Source organism: Rousettus aegyptiacus, unplaced genomic scaffold (assembly GCF_014176215.1).
Source record: "Rousettus aegyptiacus isolate mRouAeg1 unplaced genomic scaffold, mRouAeg1.p scaffold_m13_p_11, whole genome shotgun sequence".
NCBI classification, from domain to species: domain Eukaryota; kingdom Metazoa; phylum Chordata; class Mammalia; order Chiroptera; family Pteropodidae; genus Rousettus; species Rousettus aegyptiacus.
This window is the reverse complement of record NW_023416286.1, coordinates 46,923,751-46,933,459: the sequence shown is the minus strand read 5'-3', so window position 1 is coordinate 46,933,459 and position 9,709 is coordinate 46,923,751. Positions and strand designations below refer to the sequence as shown.

General features: G+C 40.5%; 1 long non-coding RNA gene and 1 pseudogene across 1 annotated transcript; one reads left to right on the top strand and one right to left on the bottom strand.

Annotated features, from left to right (window-relative positions):
- The first annotated feature begins 382 nt into the window (after positions 1 to 382).
- On the top strand, positions 383 to 501 carry LOC118609604 (annotated as a pseudogene).
- A 3,505-nt stretch (positions 502 to 4,006) lies between these two features.
- Positions 4,007 to 9,696, bottom strand: LOC118609371. Its single transcript, XR_004953368.1, has 2 exons — positions 9,438 to 9,696; positions 4,007 to 6,359 (listed from the first exon to the last, which is right to left on the bottom strand). It is a non-coding gene; the product is annotated as an uncharacterized LOC118609371 (long non-coding RNA).
- Between the last annotated feature and the right edge of the window lie 13 nt (positions 9,697 to 9,709).

Genomic DNA, 9,709 nt, shown 5'->3' with positions numbered 1-9,709 from the left:
GGATTGTATAATTTACCTTAAAAACCTGTAATTTTTTTCTTTAACAAATATCTAAATAAATCAGATGAAAACTCAATGTGATGAAACTTGACTCCACTACAACCTGATTCCAGAACACATAACCTAAGATGTGAAAGGAAATCAGTGGGTCTTTGATAGAGCACTTAAGTGTAGCTGAGAGTGTCTCAGAAACTACTTATTTTCTCTGTCATGCCCAGGTATGATCACGCTTAAACTATTCCGCAACAATGAACAGCTATCTTATAGTTAACGCCTCAAAAAAATGGTTAAAAGAGATGTGTTTCCATAGTGTCGCAGTTAGCACGTCTGCTTTACATGCAGAAAGTCCTGGGTTCGTGCCCAGGTGGAGCCACGGTCCATGGTCTAGGGCCATACCACCCTGAACAAGCCCCATCCTGTCTGACCTCGGAAGCTAAGCAGGGTCAGGCCTGGTTAGTACTTGGATAGGAGACCACCTAGGAAGACCAGGTGCTGTAGGCATAAATAATAAATAATAAATAATAAAAACGATTAAAAGACTCATACACACCTTCATTCATTTATTCAGCAAACTCTGTGTATGTGCCAGGCGCTAGGGCAGCCTGGAACTCAAGATGAGGGAGACAGACATGGTCCCCGCCTTACTGTGAACCCCTCATAAGGTCACATGCTATAAATTTAGGTTGAATTCTCTACTAAAAAAATATTATAATAATAATAAAGGAGAAGAACAAGAAGATACTTTCATTCCTTTATGCACACAGCCTTTAAAACATACTTGAAGATCAATAGCCAGTCTGGTTTCAGGTTTCTGTATCTAAACAGAATCATCCCAGATACTTCACTACTCCTTGCAGGCAAGCTTGTTAATCAGTGGTGTTTAAAGTCATGGAGCTGGAGTCAGACAGACCTGAATGTGAATTATGACTCTTCAACTGATTCACTGAGTGACTCCCAGCAGATTACTCAACCTTTCTGAAACCCTCATCCATAGAGCAAGATAGTGCTAGAACCTGGCTCGCAACTGGGTGCTTGGCCTTCGGTGCATTGTAGGGGTGCTCTTCAGAACCTCTCCAGGTCGTCCACATCTATTTCCTGTTGTGAAGCCTCAAAATGGGCACAATACTGTGTTAAGAGTCTAGATCAGTGCTAAATTTATTAGAAAAATCTTCTTTTTGTAGCACCTGTATACTTGGTTTTCAGCCTTCATATTTGCACCTCCTTTTAACAGTGGCAATTTGGGGCTGACATCAGTACTTTCTGACTGTACAATGAGTGTTTATTGTCCCTCGATCCTCACCCCAATGACCACATTACTCCTAGAGCTGTGTTTTAGACTGGTCTCTGCAGTCTTGTCCTGAAAAACCCCGATGTAATGAAATTTAAACAATCTATCACAGAATTGGAAATGTTGCTGTTTGGTTATGAGAATATTATTCTCTTTTTCCACCTACCACTTCCCAGAGAGCTGACAGTTTATGAAGACTGTCAAATTATTCCACATAGTCAAGAAGTGTGCTCTTTGTTGGAAAACAGATTTTTTTTTCCCCCAAGTCTTCCTGTACAAGGTAATTTAAGCTCTTTCTTCTTTACACTTGGTTCAGAGAGTATTTAGTCAGCAAATGGGTCTTATTCCATTAATACTCCTTAGGGTGAAAAGTGGCCATCCAGGAGCTCTGATTTTGAAGATAACTTGAAAAAGGAAAGTATATGCTGGATATGTTTTCAGGTGAAAAGATGTGTTTGTCTCATATTACACTGTTCATCAAATTAGTTTAAATGTGTAGGACTTTGAAATACTGTTAAATAATCATAAATAGAATGAACAGGAACAGTAGGGCAGGGGCAAAGAAGAAGGAGTGGTAAAGGAGAAGATGGAAGAGTAGGAAGTAGGAGAGGAGAAGGGGGACCCATGCTGTGTCATGCTGAGGCAGATGCCGTGGCCCAGGCCAGCACTGAGTGAGGCAAAGAGATGCCTCATCAGAATGGAGAAGGTGCTCCCCTCAGGGTATGTGGGAACTGACTCTGCACTCGGGGGCCTGAGAGTGAACACCTCCTTGCATCTCCACCCGTGGAACCCTCCTCTGTACCACCCAGCCCCCAGCGAGAGCTCTACAATGTAGTGGTCACTCTCCCTTTTCTCAAGGACAGTGAAATATGGGCCTGCCAGAAACTCCAAAGTTCATTTTGGGCCAATTCTATCAGCTTTTATATTACTTGCTCTCTTGCTTGCTGCTAAATCAGCCAAAGGTGCCTGAAAGGACCATATAAGGCTGCCCTTGGGACTCCTGTATCCCCTGTATCCCAAATGGAGAAGAAGGTCATTATAAAGGGCGGTCTCCTTTCTTTCAGCCTCAGAGTACACATAGGTCCCTCTGGTTGCCAAGCAGTTAAGAGTCCTGAATGTGAGGGAATATTCCAGAAATGCGTATGTGGACAGTTGGATAGAGTATCCACGGCCCTCCCAGCGCTGAAGGTCTGTAACTTCTTACTTTCAGAAATGGTTGTCTGTCCTGGAGGTTAAATTTGAGCAGCATAGAAAGCAAACTCTTGTGAGCTAAAGTCACGTTCCACAAACTGGGCTGTACAGAACACCAAGGGGGCACATTGAAACAGAATTAAAACTGAAAACTGTGGCATGGGCTTTAACCACCGGGAAACAAGAGCAGCTGATTTTGAAGAATACTTTTAAATAGCAAATTGTGTAGTATTTTCAGGTCTATAGATGAGCCTATCCCAGGTCATGCTGAGTTTGAGCCACCCAGTGAGGCCGTGTTTGGCTCAAAAAACTGCCATAGCTTCTGGTATTTATCAACTAGGACTGTTGTGTGTAGGGTTTGTCTTCTCCTCTCAACATTAACTATAATGTCCTAAAATACTGTAGACACATCATAATACTTCTTTAAGGACCACATTAATTTTCATTTATGTAACCCATAGATGAGGGAAAACTGCAAATAGGAGAGACCCTCAAAACAGAAGCTAAAAAAGAAAGAACCTGGTGTGTCTGCTGAGTCAGCTCCAACCCCTGGTGACTCTGAATGAGTGACATCCACACTGTCTTGTCCTCGGCAGCCCAACTCAGCTTCTGTAGACACATACCTGTAGTTTCTTTTATGGAGTCGATCTATCTCATATCTGATCTTCCTCTTTTCCTGCTGCCTTCTATCTTCGCAGCATCATTGTCTTTTCCAAAGAACTCTGCCTTCTCATGATGCACCTGAAGTAGGACTGTGTCAGTTTTCTCATTTTTGTCTCCAGCAATGTTTCAGGCTTAATTCGCCTTAGGATACACTTGTTCATTTTTCTAGTGTTCTGGGGTATCCCCAGAGCTCTTCTCCAACACCATATTTCATACGAATCAATTATTTTCCTATTGGCCTTCACTGTCCAGTTTTCACAGCTATTTATAGTAATTGAGAATACAAGGGTGTAGATGATCTTACACTTGGTCTCTAATGACACATCTTTGCTCTTGGTGATCTTTCCTAACTCTTCCGATGCTGCCCTTCTGAGTCTCAGCCTTCTCTTTGACATCTTGGCTGCAGACTCCATTTGAATTGATGATTGAGCAAAATCTTTAACAATTTCAATTGAAACTCAAAAGGACCCTAGCAGTTCTTAAACTGGGGCTCTCATTGGTTCTCAGGCTTTATAACCTGAACCTCACGACCACCTTCTGATGTCCCTAACCTGACCTGTATGGTCAGGGACTTCCACAAAAATGAACTGCCTCAGACCAGCAATAGTCCCCTACGCACCTTAAAAGAAAAACCAATGGATGCACAGATAAGTGGTGCCCACTAGTGGTGTTTACTGGAACTGTAGCTACAACTCCAGGGACAAAGCAGCCAGGAAGGCTAGAGCGACAAATTACAGAGCACTTCCAAATTACTTAGGGGCACTCAGGACACTCTAAGTTAAGATCTTCTTTTTTTCTTTAAGTTTGATGAGAAATTTTAAGGAGCCCACAACTCCAGCTCGAATTATCACTCTTTTTCTCATGTTTTTTTTCCCTTCAATAATTTCATCAAATTGTAAATAGCAAATTGATTGTTCTTAATCCATATGTACTGAGCAACTTGAGAATACTGAGATCTGATCAAAAAGAATGTATCCAATCACTAAGTGCTATATTCACTGAAATCAACAATTCTTCAGTACAGTTTTATGGGCTGCTGTTTTATAATACAATTCTCCAAATTATAAAATTAAATTTGGAAAAATATTAAATGCCTCAAAAATTTTAATAGAATCATATTTAAGAAGCAGTAGGAGTAAAAGCTGTAGGGGAGGAAAAAACTTCCTTTTACCCTTCTATGTTCTATCGCTGGCTTAAGAACTGAACTGACATGAATAGGACAGAAAACCAGGAGAAAAGTATACAAATTTATTTAATATCTTTATGTGTACATGGAAAAATAAATACCCGAAGAAACCATTAGACCCACAAGCTTATATACCTTTTAAAACAAAGAATGACAAATTGTGGGGATGTGACAAGACAAAGGGGTTTGGGGCTAGGGGCAGTAAATTATGGGACAATGACTAGGAAATTTATAGGGAAAATTAATGGAAGGGTTATTTTAGTAGGTTTGTTTTTGGAGCTCCATCTTGCTTTGACTCCCATCTCTGATGATAAGAATGTTCTGTGCTCCTTGGTGCAAGGAGGGCACCTTTCTCATGGGAATTTATGCCCCCATCTCCCTCACCCTTCCACCCAAACCTCCCCTCTAGGCTTGCCAGACTCCATTCCCAGGGTCTTTTATGATGTTCAACACTCTGTAAAGCGCTTCTTTCGCTGCCTCACCTCTGTTGGGCTGCAAGTTTTGCAGCTCCATCCTTCGTCATCTCAGCTCCTGGCACAACAGTGAACACAAGAGACTAAAAAATACATGCGAATGAATCAATGAGAAGAAGGTGTCTGGTGCAGACCCTTAGTAGCCTGCCTGCAGTAAGCGCAGTAGGACATGGAGAAATGAACAGTAAATAGAGATTTGATATTTCCATAGAAGTTATTTTCAAATTTGTAGAATTGTCACTGGAAAATGACAAGGGAGATGTTTACAAATCATTGACTTCTTAATAATTATTTATGTCCTTTCAAAGCCTTAATAGTTTTCCAATTTCAGCCAAGAGGAGTCTACCAATTCTAAATTACTCTCCTGTGGTGACAATATCACATTACTTCTCAATCTGATGAACAAGATTATTGTTCCCTCTTTATTTCGGAGTAATTTAAATTCTTGAGAAATTACTGGAGATATTTAACTTTCTGGTCATACTGAAAACCCATGTCTTGTTTTCCTGACTATATTTCATGGACTAGTTTAAGGAAAGAATCATAAAAAAACAAACAAAAAAACAAACAAAAAATGAAAACAACAAAACAGAGATTTATACATGTGTAATTTCACAAAATTTAGCATTGCATAAAAATACAAATATGAAGCTGTTCCCCACAATTTGGCTGATTTCAGACTAGTAAACACACCAGAAAAATCATGAGCTAAGGATTTAGAACCCCTTGGATAAAAATTTATTATTGTCTAATATACTATGGACTTGATTGATGATATCAATGTCTTCTTCTTTTTCTATACATGATTCTTTATTGTCCCATTTTGAAGGCAGTTGAAATTACTTCTGCAGAAAAATAGGCAATTTGAGGAGCATAAGGTAGGTCACCCTGCCCACTCCCCCTTGTCATTCTGTTGGCCATTGCAAGCTGTCCCTGGCTTTCTATTGGCCTTTCCCACCACCTCCAACACCTGAATAGTGATATCTGATTGGTGCATTCAGGGTATGGGTGGAGGTATAAGGGAGGAAGTGGAGGAAATAGTGTACCCAACACACATACACACATACCCAACCTGATTATACATCTTCTTAAATTGCTGCTGCCTAAAATAATGTGCTTATCCCTGCATATAGTGAGTCTGATGAGCCCCATGGCCATTGGCTATTGTTTTACTTCACATCCATGGTTAGAACCATGAAGACTAAAGTGGTGGTTACAAAGTCCACAATGGTGATCCAACAAAACATGAAAGTAAGAGAAAGAAAATCCAGATTAAGTTGTTATTCTAGAAAGATAAAGGTGCTGCTCCTTCCATGGTAGGAGTCCAATGTAGCCAACCTGCCACACAGTACCTGGCTGGGCCTTGGTACCCAGGAGGGCTCAGGTATGTGTGTCTAGCTACTAAGCAATGGAGCATCCAAGGTGAGGGGAGGCCATGTCATCCTCTCAACGCCACTGTGGTCACTGAAGAAAGAGTGCTTCTGGACAGCTGACAAGTTTGCTGTTTGGCTTGGCTGAGGCTGGCCTGGAGTTGCTGGGCAAATGATAGACCACTTTTCTGAGGACAGATCAGGAGCAAGTGTTAGTAACACATGATTCTTTGTGAATTTGGAGGGGGAGACACAGTCAGTGTATAGCAGCAATCCAATTCATTCTTTTGCTTTTTCCCCTTCTAGATCTACTATAACCTACTGCTATATTGTTATCACTGATCTTAGAACGACGTTTCTCAGATTAAATCTTCCATCATTATATTTCTTCTACCACATTTAGTAACTTGTTAAATTAAACTGGTATGGCTTATAAATACTTCTAGCAACAACATTTGAAATAAGAAGTGATATTAACTAGAACGTCCAGGGACCCAATAATTGAAATTTTACTATAGCTAGGAACACTGCATGTCCCTTCAATGGAGTGACTTGAGAGAGCACAAGATTTGGAATGAGCCAGCCCCTGGTGCTGAGTCTCAGCAAATCTCTGAGACTCACAGTCCATCCTACACAATGAGGCTCTTGCCACCACAACACAAGAAGGTGTGAGGTGAATGACATGCTACATGGAAAGATACTTTGAAGAGGGAAAAGTTTCATATGAATATTGGTTACTACTTAAAAGATCTTGGAACTTTGAAATGAAATGTTCTAAGTTTTAGATTCTTCATATAGTCAAATGTCATGACAATCATCTTGATTTGAGTTCAGTGGGGAGGATTCTGGAGCTGCTATCAAGAGCAGGGAAGAACAAACTGAAAAAAAAAAGTGATAAATTGTGCTTTCAAAGGTATGTGTTTACCATATTAAATCTCTTTGTAGCTAAGCTTCTAAGACATGAAGACATTTGGAAAGCCTGGTTGGAAAGAATGAAATAAAAGATGAATGCACTTCGAACACATCTGGGAAATGTCAACATGATTTAGTTACTAAGGGCTTGTAATTCAAGCTAAATTCATGATTTTATTTTATGTTTTTATAAATCAGTTTGATGAAAAGAAAATTTTAGATGATATTTGTCATTTTACTAATTATTCATCTCAAATATGACTTTAACTAGGACATACAGCTTAATAAAAAAAGTTCAGTAAAGACTATAAACATGACAAAACACCTGGCCAGTCTTACTGCAATAGAAAAACTCTAGCCCTATCTGAGGTTCCAGAAACTTTGGCAGCATTTTAACCATTCCATAGAGTCAAGCAGGCCAGAAGGTAAAAAAAGAACTGTCTTGGCATAGAGGCCTCAAATGAAACTGGAATAAACTGCCTAACTCTGAGACAGACCCTGAGCAATAGCTCTGACAGATTTCCATGCTGCCAGTTTATGTCTCTCAGACTTGTTAGCAAGACTCTACTACTAGTATCACTACTAATAAATTCCATTAATAATGAAATGTAATGCAATGCAATATATACTGATGTGCCTATTTAATTATAATTACAAGAATATGTTCAGCATTATTTTAAGTACTCTATATGAATTATTTCATTGAATCCTTACATGCATCAATTCTATGAAGTATGAGCTATTATCATTCCCATTTTAAAGATGAAAAAAATGATATACAGAGAGTTTGAAGAACTTGCCCAAAATCTGAACCAAAGCAGTCTAACTCCACTGTCCCCTTTCTCATCAAACGGCACACTTGTTGCCTCTCCCATGGTGTGGCCCTGCAAGATGGCTCAGAGTTTTTTCACAGGGCTTCCTCGGCCTTCTCTTTATTACTCTTCTGTCTCTGGCTGAAGTCTGCCCTCCCTGCCCCAAGGCTACCCTCCAGTAAGGAGTGGGTAAATCACTTGGCTATGGTGTTGGAAAGAACAGATGATCCTGGGAAAAGTGGTCCATGTACTTTGAATTGGTTTTCAGAAGGAAGGGTGAATTTTATCTGATTCATCTGTATTTTCTTACCTTGTTATAATAAAGGCATCCTTTTGGGTGGCTGACATGGTGAGGTAGTGTGGTGAGCTAAATAAAAGCCCCCAAGATGTCTATACCTGATTCCTGAACTTGTGAATATGTTATCTCAAATGGCAAAAAGGACTGCACAGAACTGATTAAATCAAGGATTTTAAACAAGTTTCCTGGGTTATCTGGGTGGGTGTAGTGTAATCCTCATAAGTGAAAAAGAGAGGCAGGAGAGAAGGTTAGAGTCACAGAGAGATTTGAAGATGCTACTTGGCTAGCTTTGAAGATGGAGGAAGCCATAAGCCAAGGAATGCACGTGGCTCCTAGAAACTGGAAAAGACAAGGCATTGGATTCTCCTCTAAAGCCTCTAGAAGGAAAACAAACCTTCCAACACCTTGCCATTAGCCTGGTAAGACTCTTTTCAGGTAATGACTAGAGATTAGGAACTAAAAATTCTGCCAAATATTTATATGCTCTAGGGTAGTTTGCCTAATAGAGGAAATTCTACTTATTTTCTTCTCCTCACACTCTCTCCCAGCATTTGCCCTCAGTTTCTATCCAAATTGACCTAACAAGATTCTTGCTAAAGTCTGACCAGGGTGATTAAACATTAAAAGGGTATGGTGGGGGGTGAAGAATTCAGTCCTAAATCAGGAGTTATCAGATATCACGAGTGGAGAATTCTGGCTAAACTGACTTCTCATAATTCTTGCTAAAGTTGGACAATGCATAAAGGAACAGGGAAGTCCAAAAGTCAGGCCTAGTCAAAAAAGAGTTCAGCATGTTTTCTGATAAGGCAGCCTGAGTAAGGTCTGGTTGATGACGGAATCTGTGTCAATGGAATCACAATATGTGGTCATTTGTGACTGTCTTCTTTCACTAAGCATAAGGTTCATTCACATTGCAGCATGTTGACAATTCATTTTTTTCACTCAATAATACTCTACTGTACAGACTCAACGTTTTACTATAACAGATTTTTACTTTTTTCTTTTTTATCACGACTTCCTCTACCAGATGTTGAGGAATGAGCCTTTCAGTTTTGCCAAAAGACAATAAAAGGGACACGAGTGTGGATAGCAAAGACAAATCATCATGTGCCAGGACTTGGTTTGAGAGCTCATCTAACCCTCACTGCCAGACCCTGAGGTATCATCATTTTTACAAGTGGAAAAAACAAAAAACAAAAAACAAAAAACAAAAACCGAGGTATATTTGGAACCAAGGAACTCACCCAACATCCTACACGGGGGAAGTGGGGCTGAACTCAAACCAGGCCCAGCCGTTGGACGCTGAAGCCTCACCGAAAACAAGTTACTGAATGAACGGCACAGCGACATGTAAATGCGCTGAGTGTCCCACGAGACTCCAGTCGGAGAGGAAAGGCTTCCAGGGCCCCGCAAGGTCCCAGCCACCCAAAAGTCAAGTCAGCGCATCGGAACCAACAGCGCGACTCCCGTCTCGGGCGCCGGAGACGACGCATTTGCGGAGGACTTCCGGGGCAGG